The following is a 12,580-nucleotide window of genomic DNA, read 5'->3' on the forward strand; positions in this document are numbered from 1 at the left end:
GTGACATACATCCTAGAGAGACCATCAGCATTTTGGTGGTGACACCCTGACCGGTGCTCAATGGTGAAATCAAACCCTTGCAGGCAGATCAACCATCTCAGTAGTTTTGGGTTTTCCCCTTTCATTTGCATTAACCATCTCAAGGGTTGGTGGTCAGTCTGAATGACAAAAGTAGATCCATACAAGTATGGCCTAAAGTTCTTCAGAGACCACACAATAGCAAAGCATTCACATTCAATTGTTGCCCACCTTGTCTCAGGGTCTTTCAGTTTTCTACCGATGAAGCAAATGGGGTGTTCCCTACTCTTCCCATCCAGTTGACTAAGGACTGCACCTATACCTGCATTAGAAGCATCTGTCTGTACAATGAAAGTTTGGTGGTAGTCAGGAGCTCTTAGTACTGGAGCTTGACAAAGGGCTTTCTTTAGGTTTCCAAAGGCCTGATTGCACTCCTCATTCCATTTGACCTTTTAGGGAACTTAGGAGAGGAGATGACATTCAGAGGAGAAGCTATGGTCCCATAGTTCTCTATGAAATTCCTATAGTACCCAGTGAGGCCTAAGAAGGCTCTCACCTGGGTCTGAGTAGTAGGTGTTGTCCAATTTTGCACAGTTTAATCTTACTGGGCAAAGGCCTTATTTCATGACCTCCTACCTCATGTTCAAGGTAGACCACTTTACTCTGTCCAATCTGGCATTTACTTGCCTTGATGGTCAGATTGGCATGCTTTAGAGCCTGCAAAACATGTGCTAGGTGGTCAACACGCTCTTCCCAGGTGGGGCTGAACACTGCAATGTCATCCATGTATGCCATGCAGAAGTCCTCCATCCCAGTCAGAACCTGATTAACCATCCTTTGGAATGTAGCAGGTGCATTTTTCAGTCCAAAAGGCATAACCTTAAATTGATATAAGCCAACTGGGGTAGAAAATGCAGTTTTCTCCTTGGCATAGTCTGTCAGGGCTATTTGCCAATAGCCTGACATCAGATCAAATGTACTGAGGAACTTGGCTGAACCAAGTTTGTCCACCAACTCATCTGTCCTTGGCAAAGGGTGGGCATCAGTCTTAGTGACTGCATTTATAGCTGTATAGTCCACACAGAATCTCAACTCGTTGGATCCTGCCTTTGGTACTAACACAACTGGGCTAGACCATGGACTAGTAGAGAGAGGGATCTATTACCCCGAGGTCAAGCATCTTGCTGACCTCTCCTTTAATGTGGGTTCTGACATGTTCTGACATTCTATATCCTCTGCTTTTGACTGGCAGACAGTCACCAGTGAGTATATCATGCTGTCCCCAAGGGCTCAAGCCTGGTAAAAGTGAGAACAGAGAGGCAAACTGGTTTAACATAGATTTGCACTCCTCTTGTTGCTCATTTGTCAGATTCGAAGAGAGATTAACTCCTGCAATCTTTTCATCCAAAGGTAAGCCTCTGAGGAGATCAGGGAGAGGTTCACTCTCTTCTTCCTCTTCTGCTGAAGCTAGAAGCAAAGGTCCTACATCAGGTCTAGAGACATAAGCCTTTAGTCTGTTGGTGTGGAAGACTCTGGGAGCCTCCTTGGGATTGCCCAAGTCCACCAGATAGTTAACCTCTCCAAGTTTTCCCACAACCTTGAAGGGTCCCATCCACTTGTCTTGCAAGGCCCTCTGCCTTGTTGGGATCATAATGAGAACTAGCTGGTCTTGAGTGAACTCAACCATGTTAGCCTTTGGAGCATGCCAATGCTTGACCAAAGCTTGACCAGCCTTCAAGTTATCACTAGCTTGAGCCATCATCTGTGACATTCTCCTCTGGAGTCCTATCACGTAGTCAGTCACTCTGACTGGCTTGGGGGAAGGAGCACTCTCCAAACCCCTCCTTAATCAGGGCCAATGGACCTCTGACTGGATGGCCATAAAGAAGTTCAAAGGGACTATAACCTACTCCCTCCTGAGGGACTTCTCTATAAGCAAAGGCGGACTTCTACCTTCTAGTGAAGCTGCTTCTTTAGGAAAACAAACACTCCCATCTGCTGCCACTGCCCGTGAATTAGCGCTGGGAGTTTCCCAAACTCGCGCATCACGAACGCCCACTTCCAGGAGGGGGCGGAGCATTGTGCCGCTCACGTGACTGCTCACGTGACACTTCCTGGCCTCAAAAACAGGGCCAGTGCAGTCGAGAGGCGCGGACTTCTACCTTCTAGTGAAGCTGCTTCTTTAGGAAAATGAACACTCCTACCTGCTGCCACTGCTCGTGAATTAGCGCTTGGAGTTTCCCAAACTAGCGCATCACGAACGCAGGTTCCAGGAGGGGGCGGAGCATTGTGCCGCTCAAGTGACTGCTCACCTGACATTTCCTGCCCTCAAAAACAGGGCCAGTCCACCCTTGCGGCGTTAAGCCCGTTAGGAGTAAAGCCCAGTGACTGTTAAGCGACTGTTAGGCACTGGTGGCCCCAATACTGGTTGGGAGACTGCAGAGTTTATCTCTTTGATCCCAACCAAATATATTCATCCTATTCGTGGCACGGTGACTCTATACATAACCCAGTTAAGTGCTACAATAAACTGAAGTGTGAAGCTGAGTGATACTTGCGACTCCAGTGTGGTCGTGTGTGCATACGACTCACTCTCTTACAACAAGAAGTATGCCCTTAATGGCTAGGATAGAGCTCAGGGCTTCTTTTGACCAAAGTCACTGTACAATCTCAATCCAGCAGTGAAGATGGGGGAGTACATCCACTTTCCAGACGGCAGCGTTGTTTTCTGGCCGCTGGAGGAAACGACCCTGTTGAACTATTTCCAACATCCCTGGTAAGTGGTTATAGATCTCGTAAAAGAACGTGCACCTCAATCTCTTCATCTAGCTCTGAAAACTTTTTTGATTGTCAGACAATCAAATCACCACTACATGATGTCACAAGGACACCAATGACAGTGCTTACCCCTTGCTTTTCCTATGGTACGATCTTAGAAGAAGAGAATTTAAGGACTATAAGTCACGCTGTGTCTGAGACACATCCAGAGGTCAACTCAGTAGCATTCTCCAAATTTGATTCCGCAGGCACAGAGTGTGACATTGATGCGAATATCCATCAAATAGTTGTCCAACCTAATTTCCACCCATACAAAGATGCAGAGCAGCTGCTGACCAGATCTCTATCAGTTACAGAGAGTTGCATACGGGATCAAGCTAAAGTCCATACAAAAAAGAAGGAGTACTTTCAAGTGGAAAATGTTGGCACTGAGGGACAGCCACCTAGTAGCCATGATTTACACGTGCATAATTACAGCGCCCCAACTCAAGCAGAGAAAAACGACTTGGCAGAAGATAATAGAATTATGGCAGTTGACGTTACAACCAACATCGGTAACAATGTTGATAGAACACAAACACAGGAACCAGCAGAGATTACTGCCACTACTGTCAATGAAGCAAGGAGCCCAAACTGGCGAAACTCGATTGCCACAGCTGATAAAATACTTAAAGACTTAATTGAGATAAATACGAGATTGACAAATCAGCAAACCTCTCACAAAGAGGTAGAAACATCATCAACAGAATTTCCATTAGCGCATGATTTGGATACAGGTGCAAACAGGTCTTTACCGTGGAATATCTCAAAGCAGATACCGAGTACATGGGAGTTTGCTGAAAATCGGAACCCATGGCTAAAACCCATTACGAAAAGGAAAATAACCAACTCGTTAAATGATGACCTAGTTGATCTATTGTTTGTGTCCCAGAAGAGACACACGGAAGGAGGACACTTAACCGGTCGAGACGAACTTGGGGATGAGTCATATTCAAAATCAATTCTGACAGCTGGTCCCAACATAGACAAAATACCTATTAAAGATCTCTGGAAGCCAAAGTTGAAAACATTCAGTCTGAAATCAAAGAGTGCTAAGAAAAAAAAGAAAACACAGACTCAAAACTTGGCAGAGTGCCTAACAAAAGAAACCACCAGTGAATTAAACACACTAATAATGGCTGCTCATATGATATCGATGTCACCATACATGAAGCTATATGAACAATTGAATGACAATATAAAGGACCAAACAACACTCCTAGCCGTGATGAATACTAAAATGAGAACTGTAGAGCAAGATTTGATGAGAACCCAACAAATGCTATCACACGGAAATTTTAAATCTGAGGCAAATGTGAAGATTATACTAGAACACACGAAGAATAGTGCAACTGATAAACGATTGTTTGCAGAAGTAGCACGAGAAGCGATTGCCTTGTTAAAACAGCAAAAGATGAACCTCATGCCCATGGAGCAGACAGGGAAACGGAATGGTGAATGTACTGACTTGCGTGAGGAAATAACATCTGTAATTAATACACTACAAGAGGCTAAACAAATTGTGGAAACTGAGATCGATAAAGACTCAAATCTAAACATCCAAAAGACCCATCAGGATAATGGCTGTATGAATGATCCTGCGTCCAAATGCAAACACAAATCAAAAAGAACTAAAGAAGCTGAGATAGGGTTTACCACGAGTGCTAATACAGATCTAGTCCACTCTTCGATAGCCGCCTTGGAAAGGGCCACGGATGTTACACTGGAGCAATCTGATTGTGATAACTCGACTGTGGAAATCGATTTGACCCAGTCTAATAAAGACCTGCTATTAGGAAAACTACCAAACCCTAAAACTATCTTGCCGGATCCTGACCATCCTAATCCAGTTATGGGCAGTGTCTTAAAAGATAATGAAGTATCATCACAAAAGCAGACCATATCTATCTCAAAAGTCGCTTTTCCAATCTTCAATCCCAAAAAATCAGAGATTCAAAAAAACATTTTTTTAGAGGTGATGACAGCCTCGAAAAAACCAAAGAACATGAGAAATCGTAAAAATCAACAACGATCTAGTGTGCGCTCTTTCTTAAGAAATATAAACGGCTTTAGTATTACAACTACTACTAAGCAACTTCCTGGAGACACCACTATTGATCAATCTAGCACACAAATGCCAAATCCACCTGTTGAGCAACAGGTGAGCCACGAAGGTGAAAAAAGCCCAACTAGGGAGAAAGAAAGCTCCCCAGAGGATCTTTTAGATCTCTCTATATACGAGCAGAGCGAAAGCGACAGCTGGGTTGAGACTCCTGATTCAATCCCGAATGATGAGGATATAATACCAGAAGCTGGAATCAGTATTGACCTCCGATCTCCATCGTTTGAAGAGAAGTCATCTGAGGGTAAGAAAAACTGCAAGAAGCCCCCAATCCCCTAAGATATTCTAATTGGCAAAATCGGTGGGGCGACAACTAACAAATCAGAGAATCAGCAAAAAAATGTCACTATAGAACTAGTCAAGCGAGATAGTTCCAGTCGAAAATCTGTAAAGAAAACTCCAGTAATATGTATCACGCTAGAGGAGAAAAGAGAGATAATTATAGCTAGTAACAACCGGGAACACGTCACCTTAAAACTTTCATCCCGAAACCAGGATCTGTGGAAGTACGAACAAGATTTTGAGGCTCTGGAAGCCAAAATGGCCCTAATGGATGTCGGACTCAGCACCTCTAAGATCGTCACGAAAATAAACTCCAGAAATAAAGATGATAACTCAATTGAGTTAAGCCTGCTGCCACAGACCCAGGGACCCGAGATAGACTCAAAGATCGCTTTGGACCTACGCCATGCAGTGTCTGAGAAAATCCGGACCAATGCAAAAATAACTAATATGCCCAAGAAGGAGCACTGGACTCAAAACCGACAATCCATGAAAGCAGGGAAATATCTCCTGCGAGTAGAGCGAATAGTGAGAGAAAAAGATGGACTCTTACTAAATAGAAAAAACGTGATAAGACTAATACATCACATTCCGCAACTTAGAACAGTGGCTTCTGAAGATATCCAAGTAGTTGAATTTGAGGATGAAAAATATAATGACCGTGTGATACTTCATATAGCCTCTAAACTCATTCGATACTCCCTCTTACAGACTGGTGCTATCTTTAACTCCCTAGGGTTCGACATAGACGAGATCGGTGACCCAAAGGAGAGACAACCAGCAAGAGAAAAAAGATCCTTCTTAGACTACAAACAACCAGAACAGAAAAGAACCACAAGCAGGGTAGTAGAAAATGTCTTGAAAAACAAACATGTCTCCCCCAAGAGGGAAATCTTTGAGAAGAATGTGTCATCTGGAACAAGGAGTGGTCACTCTGATACCCAAGGGCCGACGAAATCTGTTTTGAGAAATGAGGACCTTGATTGGACATGGGTTGCGAAAACCATCAATAACTATAACATCAGCTAATGCTGAAAGTAATATGAGTCTGGAAATATATGCATAGCATCTTGGAATACAAGAGGCTATATGCATTTGCTGAGTGAAATCCCAATTGAACTAAAAGATATTGGGCCTCATTATAACTCAGGCGTTAAGGGTTAACGCCACCGTTAACCCTTAACGCCTGATTCCCACCTTAACGCCTGCTTTTTGCAGGCGTTAAGTTCCATGGTGCTAAGGCACCTTGGTGCTAATTACGGCACCGTAATTTACGGTGCCGTAATTAGCGCCTTCCTCACTCCCATTATGCCCTATGGGGCAAAAATGGGAATGGGGAAGGGAAAATGGGAAATGGGGATTTACCGCCCCACTCACCTTGGAATGGGGCGGTAAATCCGCCATCCACCATGGTGTAAACGGAGTTTACACCATGGTGGTAAAGTTGGTGCACTTAGCACCAAGGTTGTAATGAGGCCCATTGACCTATTATGCCTCCAAGAGACATGGCTAACAGACATCCCAATTGCAGATGGTTTTGTGATTGCTTTTAATCATGCAATAAAAAAGAACAAAGGACGACCCATGTCGGGAATGTTGACATTAGCTAAAATCAAAAGTGGGACACGTATTTTATCTACAACTAATGTTACATCGTACATACAAGTCTCCAGGATCAAATTACCGATGAGTGCAACGAAAAATGAGAACTTACTAATACTGATAAATGTCTACTGGCAACATACCGCAAACAAAGCTGAGGAATTTATTGAAACTATCTCGGAAATTATTTGCAACATTAAGAGGACGGAAAAAGAGGTAAATATCTTAATATGTGGCAACCTCAATATAAATTGCTTGCCAAGTAGACGAGACGTGAATGCAACAGATAGAGAACATGCAACCAATCTGTGGGTAAACGAAATGAAATCATGGAACCTACAGATGTTGAACGGAGAAGTGATGGGAGACATTCCCCCGCGTCCCACTTGGCGAAGAAATGAGCTAAGCTCCACAATAGACTACATGTTTGCAAATGAAAGACTGAAAAGTGAAGTTGAACAGTTAAAAATCATCAAAATGAAACATAGTGACCACAACCTAGTAAAAATGTACTGGAAGACTCACTATATAGGAAACATCCCTGATATTGCCAAAAAAGATCTAGCAGTTGAACCAGGACGTAATCGTTTACGATTAAACGAGACCAAAGTGAACTCACTGCTAAAATCATTGGAAGATACATCAGTGGTAGAGAAAATCAAATAAACAACCTTCCTAGAAATATATATCGAGATAAACATTTCTCTAAAAACAGTTCAAACTTCAGAAACCAACATGTATGGGATGAAGAACTTAATGACAAAAAAACAAATTGAATAAGGAACTAAGACAGCTCAAAAAGAAACCGGATCTGACCGATGGAAGTATAGCAAAAACCCTGAAACAAACTTACAAGAACTGGCTCCTTAGTCACAAACATATCATGCTGCAACGCAATGCGGAAAACATGATGAAAACGTTAGCTAACAGAAACACAAGGGAGTTCTGGTCCTAGCTGAATAATATTACAACTCCACAAGGTGCCATTATAAAAAATACAATACCAGAAGAATTATGGGTGAAGCACTATGGGAGAATATTCTTTGATAATGAAATCAAGATAAAAGAGAACAATACATCGGAGGAAGAGTGGTCAATCATAATAACTAAAGAAGATATCTCTAGAAACATCAAGAGACTAAGGGCCTCATTACACGGAAGGCGGTAAGGGTTAACGGTCACCGGTAATGGTACCGGTGACCGTTAACCCTTACCGCCTTACTACGAGGTCCCTTTGCGGGTTGGAGAATTTAACGCCTGCTTTTTGCAGGTGTTAAAAACCAACCCGCAAACGGACCAGGGAGCTAATTACGGCACCGTAATTTACGGTGCCGTAATTAGCTCCTTCCCCATTCCCATTATGCCCTATGGGGCAAAAATGGGAATGGGGAAGGGCAATGGTGAAAGGGGGAATTACCGCCCCGCCAACCTTGGAATAGGGCGGTAATTCCCCTTTCCACCAAGGCGGTGCCGGTATTTTACCGGCATGAACCATGGCGCTGATAGCGCCATGGTTCACCGCCTTCTGTGTAATGAGGCCCTAAGTACATCAAGAGCCCCAGGACCCAAAGGGTTAACAAATCAGCTGCTAAAACAACAGCCTGAGTTATGGACGGAGATTTGTTATACATTGTTTTCGGCCATCCTAAAGAACCGAAAGATCTACATCTTGGAAAATTGCCATTGTTATACCGATTTTTAAAAAGGGGGAGTGTACTGACCCATCCAACTATCGGCCCATTGCGCTCCTTGATGCGGTGGGGAAAATATTTGCCTCGCAGCTTCAAATCCAATTAACAAACTGGATCTACAGTTCCAAACAATACGATCCCCGCCAATCAGGATTTGTTAAAGGGGTTGGATGTGGTTTGAGTTGACTATTCTGAATATCCTAAAAATGGAAGCGATCTGCCAAAATAGAAAAATCTACATAGCGTTTGTGGATCTATCAAGTGCCTTCGACACAATTGACCGAGAGTTACTTTGGAGTAAAATGACAAAATGGAAATGTCCTGAAAATCTACTCCAACCCATAAAAGCACTCCACACAGATACACAAATTAAGGTCAGACTAGACTCCGATGGAACGTTGAGTCAAGCTATACGAACAAACCAAGGCGTGAAACAAGGCTGCCCCTTGGCAGCCACATTGTTCGCCCTATTTTTATCCGATATTGGAGAAAGCTTAGAATCCATAATCTCTGATCCACCGAAAATCAATGGATCACGGATAAACTGGATGCTCTATGCAGATGACATTGTTCTATTGGATTTAACGCCAATTGGTCTGACAAGAAAATTGAGAGCTTTAGAAAGCTATGTGGAGAAAAACAAACTAAAAATCAATCCTGCAAAGTCGGAAATAATAATTCTTCAAGACCTTACAAGAAATAACAAACGAAACAAAAATCGTGCACCGAAATGGAGACTACACACTGACAACTTAAGATGTGTGAAAAAAACTAAATATTTAGGAATGTGGATCAACAGTAACATTAACGATGCCCCATGGGTAGAGAATGTAAAACGAAAATGTAAACAACTATCAAGTCAAGGAGTGATTATAAATAAGAGATTTGGGAAATTTTCTCTCCTACCTGTTCTGGACCACTATAACCAGAAAGCGCTAACAACACTGATATATAGTGCAGAAAGTGCACTGGGAGTATCTGCAACCCAATGGCCAGAATTAGAAAATCAATATTGGAGGCGAGTACTACATCTACAAAAGGGAATTTCAAGTGCCTGCATTAGATTTGAACTCAATCTAATATCTATGCAAGCCAGAGTCCTATGGAAAATGCTATCTATATACAGGAAGATAACTATACCTGACTGCTCCCTACAGTTTAAAACTCTACAGGATGCCCTAACGGGAAACCCGGAATCAGTCCTGTGCAAATGGGCAATTGGATGCAGAAACAAGCTATTGGAGATGGGCACTGACCAAAAAACCTTAGAAACCAATCCGAACTTCGTTAAGAAAAAGTTATGGGAGCTGGATTGGTGTCGAACAGTGGACGATCGAAATCGGCATAAATTAATGAAAGATGCTGCAATTGAAGCCAAAGATTGGAACATAATGTTGCAATATCTGATGAAATCACCAAGTGCTAGACATCGATTCATGTACATGAAATTTCGAATGAATCTATTCAACACAAGGGTAAGCTATGCAATAAGAACTAGGAACGTGTTAGCAGTATTAAGCTGTCGATTCTGCAACAAAGAGCAAGAGATGCTTAAACATCTTACAGTGTACTGCGAAAGCCTAAAAGATATGAGATCAATGCATTCAGGAAATTTAGTAAAACAATATCCTACCCTGTGTGGAGAAGAATTGTGGCAAAAATGGTTCAACCCGCGAGAAAAGGATATTTTTGGGTTGACTAATTTTTTACAGGAATTGGAGTCTGTGTTAATGTGAGTCACACCACAGAGAAATGTGGCATAGATATGTCATGGAAGCAGATATTGAATAAGGGTGAACAAAGAAACCTGGAGGATAACAACATCCGAAGAAACATAATCTGATATACAAAGAAAGACTGAAAAATTAGACCAGGAAGGCTTGCAACAAAAAGACATTAAAACTGTCGTATAAGCCATGGTGATCAAGACGTGCCCTAACTCAACTCTGCTTTTCTGACACGAAGTAATAGTGAGCTGGAAATTCTGTTTTCAAAAGTTTGTATAAACTATATGAAAAATAAAAAAAATTAAAAAATGTAAAAAAAATAAGCAAAGAGAAGGTATGGCAGTAGAAGATCCCACTTCCTCTTAAGGGGTTCTTCTAAAGCACCTATCATGCTCTTCATGGTCCTATTAAAATTTTCAACCAATCCATTTGTCTGTGGGTGGTAGGCGGTAGAGAACTTGTAGGTAACTCCACAGTTTTTCCACATGGCTTTCATGTAGTGGGACATAAAATGTGACCCCCTGTCAGAGATTACCTTCTTAGGAAACCCAACACTGGTAAAAAATACCAAGGAGGGCCTTAGCCACAGCCTGAGTTGTAACAGTCCTCATAGGAATTGCCTCAGGGTACCTAGTAGCATGGTCTACTACAACAAGGATAAACCTGTTGCCTGAGGAGGTTGGAGGATCAAAGGGACCAACAATGTCAATCCCTATCCTCTCAAATGGGACTCCCACCACTGGGAGAGGCACTAAATGTGCCACATTCTTGGAACCACTCTTACCAGAAGTTTGGCAGGTGTGACAGCTCTTGCAAAACTTATCTACCTCAGCCCCCATCTTTGGCCAATAAAAGTAGAGAGAGAGCCTTTCTTTGGTCTTCTTGAAACTCAAGTGACCAGCCAAAGGAATCTCATGGGCTAGTTGCAAGAACTGGAGTCTGTTTTCTTGAGGGACTACAAGTCGTTTGTAGTTTCCAGGTTCAGACTCAGTCGGTTCACTGTAGAAGAGGCCATCTTCCCAGTGCAACCTATACTTCCCAGGCTCTTACCCATCAGCCTGAGAAGCTGCCTGGTGGCGGAGACCTTCCAGAGTTGGACATTCTCTTTGTCTCTTACGAAAAGCTGACCTGCTGGGTCCACCTTCTGCCAGTAAAGACTGCAGCTCAGGATGGTCAGCAGGATCCAGATATCCAATAAGTTCAATAAGTTCTTGGCCTCCTACTAGCTCTTCTTCAGAGTCTAGTTCAATCACACAGGGTTGTACCGCCCTCTCAGCCTCAGCTGGAGGTGGAGTTACAGGTGTAACTTTGGACAACCTAGGGGAAGTCCTTGTTGGAAGCACTGGAGTGCTTGCTTCTGGTTTCCTTCTAAAAGTCTTGGGTGTCCCCTTTGCTTCTGGTTGTTCAGCTATATCAGTAAGTAGCTCCAGTGGAGTAGGAGTGATTTCTTCTTCCATCATCTCCTTAGGAGAACCTCTCATGGTTTTCTCCCCTTCAGGTCTGGTTAGTTCCTGTAACCTTTTACTAGGAGGTCTGGGGGTATGTGAACCTTTCCTGGTACCTCACATTGTACACTGACAGGTATCTTCACAGTCATATCATTGCACTGGATGAGAACTGGTAACTGGGGACACATCTGCACAGGCCCTCCAGCTAACTTGGTGAGGCATTTGGGTGCCCTGGAAACATCCTCTGCCTTGAAAAATGATTCATCCACCATAGTTATGCTGGCCCCAGTGTCCCTAATGGCAGGAGTCTCCTGACCATTCACCTGGACACTGTCCTTATAATACTCTTTAGTATTATCTGAGATATAATTATATACATCTAAATTCTGTTGTTCCCACAACCCCAGGGACACTAAAGAAACACTCGCTGAGACTCCAATGGGATCATCATCCAGTAATAGAAAGTTTCCACTTGCCATTTGTACTTCCTCCTCTGGAGCGAAGGCTAAGGAGACAAGCTGGACCCCTGAAGGTTTACCCTTACATCTGGGATCTCCTTTCACATGGTTAGTAGAGCCACAAACAAAGCATTTACCAAATGCTTTCTGGAATGGTGGCTTGCTCTGACCTCCTTCTGGTTTGGCACCAGAAGGTGCACTAGCCTGATTCGGTTTCCCTTGTGGCATACCCTTATGGTTTTGTCTGGGGACCTCTTTGGAATTGGAATTATTTGAATTATCTTTGGAGTCCTTCTTAGGCTGTTTCCCCGCATCCTTTTTCTGAGTTGCCCCAGAATCCTTGTGAGTAGCCCTGTTGGCAACCCACAAGTCAGCAGCCTTAGCTAGCTTCTTGGAATCTATTTCCTTTTGGGAC

Source organism: Ambystoma mexicanum, chromosome 6p, assembly GCF_040938575.1.
Source record: "Ambystoma mexicanum isolate Mex_15411 chromosome 6p, UKY_AmexF1_1, whole genome shotgun sequence".
Classification (NCBI taxonomy): domain Eukaryota; kingdom Metazoa; phylum Chordata; class Amphibia; order Caudata; family Ambystomatidae; genus Ambystoma; species Ambystoma mexicanum.